Consider the following 12,276-nt stretch of genomic DNA (forward strand, 5'->3'; position numbering starts at 1 on the left):
TTCATAACATTCCTCCAGGATGTATCATGCATGAGCATATCCAGAGTATCTTACATTTTGCCTCTTACACTTCTATTCCAATGCGTCAGAGATCATTGTCTTCTCTGGAAGCAGTTTTGAAACCTTTCCTGAGACTGTAACAACTCTGTATTTTGGAAACATAGAACCAATTCATTTAAAATCCAGCTAGGATAAGAGTCCTTTTCGTCCTCTTTTATATCATAATCCAGCTTTAGGACATTTACCAAGGCAGCATGTCACCCAGCTCAACTCCTTCCTCTCCTACAGGTGATTCCTACCTTTCTGGCAGGAGTCCTAGGCACTCAGCTACTGACGGGTCCGGGTGGGGGTCGGTCGCAGCCCGCGGGCAGGAGCTGTGCCCGCGGTCTGTCAGAGGGCAGAGAAAGCACGGGGCTGCAGCCCACTCCTGGGGTCCTGCCTGGGCTCACAGCAGCTTTGGCACAATGCGTAGAGGGGCAGTTTGAATTGAGGGACCGTTACTGAGTGTTTTTACTCTGTTAAAACTCCACACATAATACAAGAGTAATTTTCTTCCTTATAAAGGAGATTAAAAGCTAAACAAAAAGAACTAAACCCCTGCAGGTTTGGAGTTACACAAGCAGCACTGCGCTTAGAATTCCATCAGATTATTTTTGCCCTAAAAGTCTCTCAAAATATCTAATAAAGTAATTTAGAAGATGAAAGTTATTCCATTTCTAATACTTATATCTTTTTCCCAGCACATCCAGCATTTCTTCCTCCAATGACACTGGCAGGACGTGAGCTTCTGGACTAATTCAGCTTTGCTTCCCTGTGCTGCAGAAAACAGACAGCAGCTTAAATTCAGTCCTCACTGGGCTCTCTCTTTTTTCATTTACATGATATAAGAGTTTTATCTGCATTTTTATATTTAAGAGCTAATGCTTTCATTATGGTATCTCCATTAACCAGATGGTTCCATCTATCAGTCTGCACAGGCCATGAGACCTTAACACTCCTATTCATTAATTGGCTCTGGCCACAGAGCAAGGACGACACAGGCACTTGATACAGGTTGGAAGAGGCAAGTTAAAACTTCCATGTTACCTCAAAACCCAGGCACATTCAGATACCACAACATGGGCATACTGGGATCCTTGAGGAGGCGGCGATCCCCCTTCTCTTTTTAAGATGCTGATGGTCTTCCTCAGCCTGTATGTGCATTTTTCCAGTTTCTGGCTGTGATGTGGCCATGGCCCGAGCTCCCCTAGCCCACTGCCATGGCTTTCAGCTTGTGGATTAGTCTTTGGCCATTCTCCTCTCCTGGACTAACCCAGTTCCCTTATGTTGCAACATTTTCACATGACACTTTTGCCTAACAGTATTTTAAGGCAGGAGGAATACCTTGGATTGTATTGGACAATCTTGTTGCTCCTCAGAAAATTCCTTCTTAAGTCCTTCTAGCACCAGGGACCATGTGTTTCCCATAGCAGGAGTGCCATCTTCACGGGAGATGCTCTGCCCCTAGGAGGATGGTTTGTGCTTGGTGTGATCCAGAGGCACTACAGCTGTTTGACAGGCATAACCTCAGGGCATAACTGCTTCCCTCCAGCTCTCCTCTTGCCTGCTTTTTCCAGATTGCTCCCCTTTTAAGCGGGGGATGAGGAAGAGGCAATGCTTTGTCTTGGGCAGCACACACTTATTCTGTACCTGGACCAAGCAGCCCCAATCACCAGGCAGTGCTGCTCTTTCAATGTTTAGCTGTTCATCAGCTAAATATTTGAGATGGCTAAGCTCATGCTAAGATGCTTTCTTTCCACAGTAGAAATCACTCAGATTACGAGGACACATTTGCATCTTCATCACTTATATATACAATTCCAGCTGTTAGCACAACAAACAAAAGAAACCCTTTGGTTTTGATCATATATGAAAGACTGACACGCTACGGGAAGGAGAGAGGCCACAAAGATCCAGATCTTCATCTTTGGGCAGAAGCCACTTGGTGGTCTGTGAGGCCAAGTAGCAACTTTCAGTTCTAATCCTCTGTTCTGGCTGCAATAAAATTTGGCAGTTGAAGTTCAGTCCCTAGAGTGCCCTGAAGGATAATAGTCCACATCACAAAACAGCTGCACGTACATATCTGACCTGATTTGACGAGACAGTCAGCTTTTACTTGGAAAAGTCACAGTAAGCAGCGCAGAAGCTATACGGCCTTCTTCTGCCCAAAAGTAAAAAGTAAATGCTTTGAGGGAAAATGGTTTCTCTGAACTTCATCTGTTTTAAATTTGTTCACTACAAGTATCTGTGTATGTGTCCTACAACCAAAACTTTATTAAGGAAAAAACCCACATAAACAAGCCACTAAAACATGTCTAAAGGGCCACTAGATGCACATCTACTAGACATGTACTCATGGTCAGTATTTTGTACGAAAATCTTTTGCATCAGTGGTTTTAACATTTTCAGTTAATCACTGTTTTCAAAGTGTTCAGTTATTTTTAAGGATAGTTTTCAAGTTTAATAGCTATTTTTAGTGAAAAAATATAACAATTTTTGTTTCTTGGTCGGTTCCTTTCCTTGTTTGGTTTTTCTTCAATAAATAATTAAAAAAATATTTCAAGTAATGAGACATAACAAAAGAAGATGGTTAACTGTGTTGCCATACAGGAATGGAAAAGACTGAAATGACATGAAGGTATTATTTAAGGAATACAGATTTATACATGCACCAATGCCCCAAAGCACAGCTTGCTTTTTCCCTGGTACAATTTTAAGGAACTGCCCATATTTCTACTGATAGTTGCTAACACTGCTGTAGAGGAATCAGACTAACACATTTTCTACACTGCTGTGCCTCAGAAGACATATTTTTGATTGCTAACTCTCAGGAATTCAAAAAGGAAAAAAAAAATCACAATTATGCCTAGTAAGTCTTTATTTCCAAACAGAAACTGCAAAAATATTCTATTACAGAACAGGTAACAAGTGCAGAATTCTAAGTATGCGTTATAACAGTGAAACCATTGCCTCCTTGACAAAAAATCATTAGGCACTTAAAACATGAAAACAAAGTACAAATTAAATCAGCCATAACAGATGACCCAACAATACAACTTCACCTTGGTTTTCTGTAATAAAAGCACACACACGGTTGAGGGGCTTCCATGCCCCTCCTAAATCCTGCGCAGAGACACTTCTATGTTATGCTGCACACATTCTACTTGGACAATATCAAGTTCACATCTGAAAACATAAATAAGTTCAGTGTTGAGAGAATTTGAAAGAACCTTTTTGGAAACAGCAGTAGCAGAGCCTACACTAGCAGCTTCACACAGAGCTTGGTGCATGTGGAGGAGCACAATTATACCAGCTCCAAGGGGCAATAAGCTCTGCTTGGGCAATTGCATTGAAAAGAATGGAACCAAAATGAATGCAAACAATCCACATCTTAAGAGACAGTGAAACCTCTGGGCAAAAGCTATCGTGGAAACTTTATGACATTACATTTTGACACATGGAACAGTCTTTGAAAAGAAAAATCATGTATTTGCTATCTCTTAGGAGCAGCCCCATGTACAACCTCTCCATTCACCTATCTTCTCACTTGCAGTTCTTGAAATAAATCAGAAGCAGAGGTAGCCTCTCAGAAGCACATGTCCAAACGACTAATGAAAATAGCCTTCTAAGAAATCAGTCAGATACCCTTAAAAATGATTTGGGGTTGTACCACTGGTTTTTAGGTGACATTATGTAACTTCCCCCGCAGTTTACTCTGGTAGCATAAAATATAAGTAACATTTTAAATACTTTGAATTAGATACTCAAAGAAAAGAATATTAACATAAAGAATACATATGAAACTACTATATAAAATGTGCATATAAAACGTGCAGAAATTTCAGCTATTATACTTCAATTTCACAAGATTTTAAGAATGGGTTTGTACCATAAGCACTAACAACAAATACACCAAGAAGGAGGTGTTTTTAGGGAATCACCTGACAGCTGAGCCAAGAGCTGAGAAGCCTAACAAGTTGTTGAACTACAGACTTGCTGTGAAGAATCTCCTCTTGTCAGGGACTAAAGTGAATAGTGAGGAGTTTAAAACCAGCAATCTTGTCATAGACTAGACAATCCTGTCACAACCATTAGCACGATGCATTCCAATGGCCTCCTACCATGATACCATGAATTCATGGTGGGATCATTAAATATTTCTATCACGCAATTGTCTGAGTTTTCTCCCTCACTGGAGAAAAGCGGCATGAAAAAAGACAAGACACAACAGTACCAGGTGCAGCAATAAGCATCGATGTGGTGTACTGTACTGCTGAAGCTACATCAGGATTTAGCAAAAGACAGATTTAACTTTTTATTTGATGGCAACGCAAGGATGCCACTCCTCATATTTAACCTCAGGGACTAAAAAAAATTCCAGCAGTTCCGGTACTTGCAGTAAAGAAGCACAGCTGGACTGTTTTCATCCTTAAACCAGTATTTGCCAACACCTAGAATCATAGAATCATACAGGTTGGAAAAGACCTCTAAGATCATTGAGTCCAACCGTCAACACAACACCACCATGCCCACTAAACCATGTCCCTAAGCGCCTCAGCTACACATCTTTTAAATACCTCCAGGGATGGTGACTCAGCCACTTCCCTGGGCAGCCTGTTCCAAGGCCTGACCACTCTTTCAGTAAAGAAATTTCTCCTAATGTCCAATCTAAACCTCCCTTGGCGCAACTTGAGGCCGTTTCCTCTCATCCTATCGCTAGTTACTTGGGAGAAGAGACCAACACCCACCTCACTACAACCTCCCTTCAGGTAGTTGTAGAGCGCGATGAGGTCTCCCCTCAGCCTCCTTTTCTCTAGACTAAACAGTCCCAGTTCCCGCAGCCGCTCCTCATAAGACTTGCGCTCCAGGCCCTTCACCAGCTTCGTTGCCCTCCTCTGGACACGCTCCAGCACCTCCGTGTCCTTCTTGTAGTGAGGGGCCCAAAACTGAACACAGTATTCGAGGTGCGGCCTTACCAGTGCCGAGTACAGGGGCACGATCACCTCCCTGCTCCTGCTGGCCACACTATTTCTGATACAGGCCAGGATGCCATTGGCCTTCTTGGCCACCTGGGCACACGGCTGGCTCATGTTCAGCCGGCTGTCAACCAGCACCCCCAGGTCCTTTTCCTCTGGGCAGCCACTGACGGGCAATTATTGCTCACACACAGAGAGGTGTGAGCTCAGTAAATTACCACGTATCATAGTAGTAAGTTTAGTTACTGTGTGGAGCAACTTGGTGTACGGCAAACCCAAGCTGATGTACTCCCATCGGGTTAAGCACTTGTTGTATTGCTTGAATTTGCTCGGCACCAGGAGCATACTGACAGGCTGCTACCCCAGCTGCACCAGTGCATGGTAACCTGGTAACCCGGGGTCATTCCCCGCGTGAGCTGGCATTCCCGGAATAGGAAGGTATTCTGAAATGCGACTTCATGAAAGGAGACCGCTAAATAACAGCAATAGTTCCTTTGTTTAGTGGCATGCTGCAAATCATTTCATGCTCTACTTGACCATTATGATAATTTAGAGCCAATTAAGAAATACTTCATGAAAATCTGGAACAAAGCTTAATAAATATAAATCTGCCCACTCGTTGTGCTCTGTAGCTGAAAGCCCAAAATGATTTCTCCAGAGTACCCTGAGTGATGAGCAGCCTTTGAAACTCGGCTGTCCAGAAATTCAGAGAAAGATGATGTTCCTGCCTAAAATGACAGAATTCAAGATCAAGAGAGCCAGGATTTATATGGAAAATACATATCCCTTTGTCACCATTCTTGGCTAGCAGACCAAGATGAAAGCGATCAGCTGCTGAAGTACCACAAGATGAAGGATTAGCTGGCTGTGAATATTTCAAACTAAGATATATTTAACTAACAAGCTCCTGTGTAAGAAGTCTACTGCTTCAGAGTGTGCAACAAGTGGCTATCAGCTGTTTGTAATAAAGCTGTTTCAGAATAAGCACTCCACAGAATATTCCTTGGGCTTGATCTCACACAGATTCCTGTACACACGTGGGCATGTGCTTTGTGGACCTGAGAGTCCCTGGAGAAGATACTGCACAGATGTTCAGGATCTCACTCCACAGATTTGTCACATGAGAGCGAGTGACAGGACAGAGAGAGATCTCCAGGTAAAATGTTTTTTAAACCTAGATTGCTGTATCAGGCTGTAGCTCCACCACGGAGTCTGTGCAGAGTCAAGGTCTAAGTGACCAATTAACCCAGACTGATTAACCGATCCAGATACCCGCACTGGATAAAATCAAATAATACATAACAACAGAGTTTTTTTTTCTAATAGTTTGGGGTGCTAGGTCACCTAGATCATTTAGTTTCTTTTCCTGAATCACACAGGACAGAGAATTTCATCTTGACTCAAGCATGGCAATATGGTCAGATATCTCACTACTGTACAAAGGAAAGAGAATGAAAGTGAGATTAACTAGTCTCAAAACTGCCAGACCTCGCGCAGCTCTGTTCTCTGCAGATGCTGTTTGAGATGCTGGGATTAGCAAAGACTGAAAGCACAGGCGAGCTGAATAACATTTATGCAAGTTTACTGTCAGTGAACTGAGAAATAGTATTTACAGTCAAAGGTTTTTTACAGTTATTTCAGAACCTGCAGATGGTGGACAGCTTGTTAAAATGACTGTAATGGGAAAAAGAGAAGGGGGAGCAACAATCAACCAGTGTAGGTACCTAGAGCCCTTAGGCGCTTTCTGTCACTGTGGGGAGAGACGGGCTCCTGCCCACCAGGATGAGCTCCTGCCCCAGGGATGAGGGCCCCAGAGATGTTACCTTCCTGACTTGACTGAGGTTTCAGGGGACCACTGGGCCTGTCCAACAGCCATCAGATAACAAACGGCCCCCACTGTATCCCTACGGTCCCACCTGCATGGTCTCATCCCCTCCTTTGCTTTGACTCTGAAATTCCCCTGGCTCTGTTGGCATGAACCAATTTTCTCTCTTTGTTGCCATGTCAGGCTTTTGCCGGCTCAGTGTGCCAAAACAGCTCAGTGTAGGACCAGACAGGAGCCAGAAATGGCACAAAGGAAGGGGTGGAGCGCAAGAACGAGGACTGGACTGCGTAGCCAGCCATTACAGCTTAAGTCACCGTGGAGCTACAGCCCAAATTTAGCACCTCCAGTTAGGCAATGTGAACATCCCACCATGCTGACTTCCTTGAGATGTAAACCAAGCCATTTTAAGTATGTTTTACTATGCTGCAAGCATAGCAGCGTTTGATTCATAGCCATACAAACTCCCTAACAGACACTAAACAGAATACAGAAAGCCTCACAGGAGAAAGAGAAATTACCAACTTGAGGCAGCACTGGATCCTAAAGGAAGATGCAACATTAAAGATTCAGAGGAGAAAAAGGAATAAAAGCAGCCAAGCAGGCTTTAATCTAACAATGCTGTGAAGTAGTCATGTGCAAGGACACTGCCAGCCTCTGCAAAGGTACAGTGGAACTATTAGCACGTTGTCAGTGTTTCTATCTTTAGAAAACTATTTAATCTCAATATTCAATCCACAGCATGTGACAGCATTAGAGGCCCACAAACCCTAAAAATGATTATTCCTCATGTAAAGTAGAGGGAACTGAAAGGCCCTTCCTAACCTTTGGACAAGAATCCTTAATCAAAACTGTACTTGGCTCGGTCTTGCAAAAGTGTCATAAACATTCCCAGCCAGGTACAAAATCCATTTATTCATCATTAACCTGGCACAGATGTAAAATAAATGAGAAATCACAGATGTAAAATAAATGAGAGAAAATTTATTTGGCTACCCAAGAAAACATCCTTTCCCACAGTGAGTATACTTAAGCGAGTCTTGATCAATCTAACTGTACCTTGTCACACAGAAATGCCGCTATTAACTTGCCCAGCCTGTGCACAAATTAACACGACCTAGCCACCAAGCACACAGCAGCAGTAGCTATAATAAAGCCTGGTACAAGGTCTGCCGTTCCTGTGGAGTGAAGTGGATGCAACTAACATCTCATAATAACTTCATGTCTGGAGCAAGGACTGAGAAAGCTACATTAAAAATAGGTTCTTAATCAGAAGTCTAATAGAGCGTATTTTTATTCTATGAGGAGCTAAGAGTATTTGTAGGAAACGGTAGGAAAGGTTAACAATTCCTCCACGCATTTCTTGTCAGTCTTGTGCTCCACACAAATCACTGAGAGCTTTGAGAGCACAGAAGATCACGTCTTCAGGTCAACGGCAAGTTTAAACTTCGCTGAAACAGCGCTAAAAAGTCAAAGCATCTGTCCATGTTACAGAGCTTTCCGTTTGCTCTCATTTGTGAATGCTACATCACACTCCTTCATAAGACCTCTTTTTGTCAAGGAAACTAGAATAGGTTTCTTCTTTTTGGCTAAACCTCTTTTAAAATGTATTCCAATAACCTTTCCAGTTACTAATATGTGTGTTATAAATAACATAGCTGCACAGAAATAGTCCAGACACACAGTGACTTCAGCTCTTTATGGTGTGTCATGGTACACTGTATACATTTATTCACTGAGATAATGCAATACAGTGCTAACTAACAAAAACTTTTCAAAAAAGTTGCTTCTCCACTGCAAATAAATTTCATTTTCTCCTCTCCACATTTTCTACTTACACACAACCAGGTTTTGCCACTTTACTCATGGCTGAGTAGTTCACTGAATTTAATCTGAGCAATGAATGATTGCACCACGTACACACAAAGCACTTGCAATTGTTCTAGATACAATGCAAGATCCTCTCAATCTCTAAAAGATGTATGAATTCTTCCGAGTCAAACCATGTAGCTACTACACAGCCAAGATCATCTCATTGCCCTACACTAGACTGGAATAAATTACAGTCCTTGCCCGAACACAGGTGTGTCTTTGTCTCTCTGGATGAAATATGATGTGGTTCTCCTCAATCTAGGCTGTTTACGTCACCCAAAGGACAAGTACATCACTTTGCACAGCTTCCAGCTATAAATGCTTAGGGACAGTCTACGTGAGTGATTTGTGGTGTAGGAGGAGCTCTTCCGGGAGCAAATTTGACTCTGATCTATAACTAGGGTCTTGCAGTAGGCGATCATCCATAACACTTGTAACATGGATGCAGGGCCTTGCAGCAGCCAGCTCTCTGCACATGAGCAGCAGATGCCTGTGGCCAGAAACTGGCACAAATTTCACTGCTGGTGAAGACAAAATGTGGACGTGTGGTGCTGGAACCATAACAGATCACAGTAAATCAAACCCTTGTGCTCGCCTCTTTCAGTCACCAGCTGGTAACGCAGATGTACCCATCAACTCAATTCTGATGTCTTTGTTTCTGTTAAAAGCCCTACTGATATTCAGAGGTCCACTCGTGTATTAGTGGTGTCATTCAATGCCCCTAAGCACTACCTATTTTTCAAAAACTTTATTTTGCAAAAAATTTACTTTATTGCTGATATATGCAGCCAGGATTTATGGACGCTTCTGCTTGGGTAGGAGTAGTATTGGATTCTGATATCTTTATCTTGGAAATGGATCAAGATGCTGAATGTGTCTCAACTAACAGACCTGGAACCATAAAGATTGATTCTAATACTTTCAGGATTATTTATGTGATTATAAAACTGCTGCAAGCCAAGCTTTCAAATATTACAACAATATAGAAATGCTCCTATAAAGTATCACTTCAAAAGTTTTTTTGAACCTTATTTTAAAAGGTTCAATTCATTTAAGTAGGATTTTTTTTTGCAGATATAATCCTCAATGAATGGAATATTGAATGCTCTTTAAATCAGTTGATTGGGGATTTAATGCTACAGTGGCAATAGGAGTTTTAGCAAAGAAAATACCTGATAGTATCTGACTGTAAAAGAAGGAGAAGGAGGACACTCTTTGAACTGATCTTTGAACTGATCATTCAACAGACTCTCAAAAAAGCCACTGAAACTCTTCTTTTAACAGAAACTGGTTATTACAAATTTTTTGTTGTTTTTTTGGTTTGTTTGTTTGGATTTTCTTCCTGCAGTAAAACATATAAGCAATAACATACAAGCAGCCATAGCTAGGGGAACAACTGCTTGTCATAGCTCCTGTAAATGTTAATGTGATTCTTTCCATTGGGCTGATATTTCACTTTCTCTTGTTGCATGATGTTGCTCCACAGGTATTCCTGGATCATATGGAAAATTACAGCACAAGATCTGCATGGGTTTTAAATTAAGTGACTGTAGGTTCTTTTCTCATATGTCCTGGTATAGGAGAAGACTTTGGGATTGATTGTAAGAGGAACATTTTGCTAATAATGCTTAGTGCAGTTTCCTTCTCTGTAGTCACATATTGATAGGAGGTATGCTAGGTGAAAAAGAAATAGAAGAAATGATAGGTTTGGTACCAGTTATTTTTCTAATGAATGGTCCATCTCATATGTCAGCCGAGATACAGATCTGGGATTGCAGGAATGTGTGCAAAATTGTGCCCCACTGGGACTCTGGGGATTGCAGCATGGAATCTAGTTTATTGTCCTCATTTGGAGCTGAAGTGGACCTTAGACATGAACACAAGCAAGAAGAGGGGTTTAAAAACAATTATACAGCTCTGGTCCTTCTTGTTCACAAAATTGACATCATTCACATGAGTGATCCCATTAAATCCACAGCATTATCTATTACTCACAAAATGAAAGCCCATAAACCACTTGACTATCTCTAACCTGAGAGATTTTTACATCTGTGCACCCTGGGACAAACTAAGAATGACATGGTTCTGAATTAATTACTCCTCTGTAGCTCTTCTCATCACCTTTCTCATGTAGACAAATGCTAGTGTTTGCAGGATCAAGTTCTTAATTGAAAACGTTCACTGCCAACTCATGCAGCTACCATACAGAGACTATTGCCTGTCTTACGTGATATTAACAAAACCAGAGATCCTATGTCAAAATGTTTTAATGATACTTTAAGAAGCAAAACATGATGAATGTCACATATTGCCACCATCCTGAGATTGTGCTTTGCTACAATTAAACCACTAGGCAGGAGTTTCAGAATTTCCCAAATAAATGCTATTTTGTATTTAAAAAAATGATTACTCAAAATTCAGAAATGTAGCAGTCACTGTGTGAAAAATCACTTCCTTTTCTCCCCAAGTGTAAAATATTTCTCTATTGTAATAATGCAGTTTAATGCTCACAAAATCACAACAGACCAAATCCAACACCGAACTGCTGAGATATACACAAATTGTCTCCTTAGGACCATCACCCTGGAATTAAAACAATAAAATATGTTATTGATATTTCTTTATAGTAGGAAAACTGCTTGTTATATTCAAAATAAGCCAATAACTTTGTCTTCTGTGTATGCATTTCACCTCTGCATCTGCTTTTTCAGCCTGATTTCAGACTGGGAGTCTATGACATTTATTATACAGTATCATAGCCTCACAAAATTCTCCTGGGTAAGCTGGACTGCTAGCTTGAGCATCTGCTCTTTCTAAAGGACGACTCCTTTATTCAAATACCCCCAGAACTGCTCAGACTTACCCCACCTGCATCACCCTCTTCAGGCTTCCTATGCTAACCAAGGCTGGGTCTAACCAGTATCTTCATGGGACACATCCACTGCTAATCTGAATATGGATATGTTCTAAATTATATTATCTTAATCATATTTCGAAAGAGCTAGAGATTGAAATTTTTCTGTTTCTTCAACAGGCTAGTTCTGCTGTGGAAAAACAAAACAAAACAAAACCCTTCTAGATCTGTAAATGCTTTTTCATTTGATTCGAAACCTAACATTCTAATTTTATTTAATCTATATTTTTCTGTTCTGGTGGGTTTTAATAAACCAGAAGCAACTTATCTCCACCTGTTTCATTACTGACATTATTCTTAACACTTAAACTTACTTACTGGCTGAACACATGAGCAAAGTGTGCGCTTAAAAGCTATACTGCATGGGTACTAAAGCACAAGACCTTTCTTTCAACGTTGTATACATCTAATAATTTCATGCTGGATAATATTTGCCCAAGTCCAGATAGGCTGAAATTTGGCTGCCTGACAGGAATCCAGAGGTGTCCTTATTTTCAAAATGTCGTATCATTTTTCTGAAGGTAATGAAAAGTGAATTGTGGGGCAGTTCATATTTCTCTAGCTAGAGTGAGACACCACAAGCATAAAAGAATTTCAGCAGAATTTAAGCTCATGTTGGTATCCTATGGTTATAAATAGGTTATTTATAATAG

At 41.1% G+C, this 12,276-nt stretch overlaps 1 protein-coding gene across 2 annotated transcripts in view; it reads right to left on the reverse strand.

The window, feature by feature from the left end:
* Positions 1 to 2,902: 2,902 nt before the first annotated feature.
* Positions 2,903 to 12,276, reverse strand: part of ST8SIA6 (ST8 alpha-N-acetyl-neuraminide alpha-2,8-sialyltransferase 6) — a 49,528-nt gene continuing 40,154 nt past the window's right edge. Inside the window, exon 9 of one of the 2 annotated variants that reach the window (XM_075143883.1) lies at positions 2,903 to 3,225. The gene's annotated coding sequence lies outside the window, so the exon portion shown is untranslated. Of the gene's footprint in view, positions 3,226 to 10,040; positions 11,293 to 12,276 lie in introns of those variants that run through there. The other variant, XM_075143882.1, reaches the window with a different exon arrangement.

Source organism: Calonectris borealis, chromosome 2 (assembly GCF_964195595.1).
Source record: "Calonectris borealis chromosome 2, bCalBor7.hap1.2, whole genome shotgun sequence".
In the NCBI taxonomy this organism is placed as follows: domain Eukaryota; kingdom Metazoa; phylum Chordata; class Aves; order Procellariiformes; family Procellariidae; genus Calonectris; species Calonectris borealis.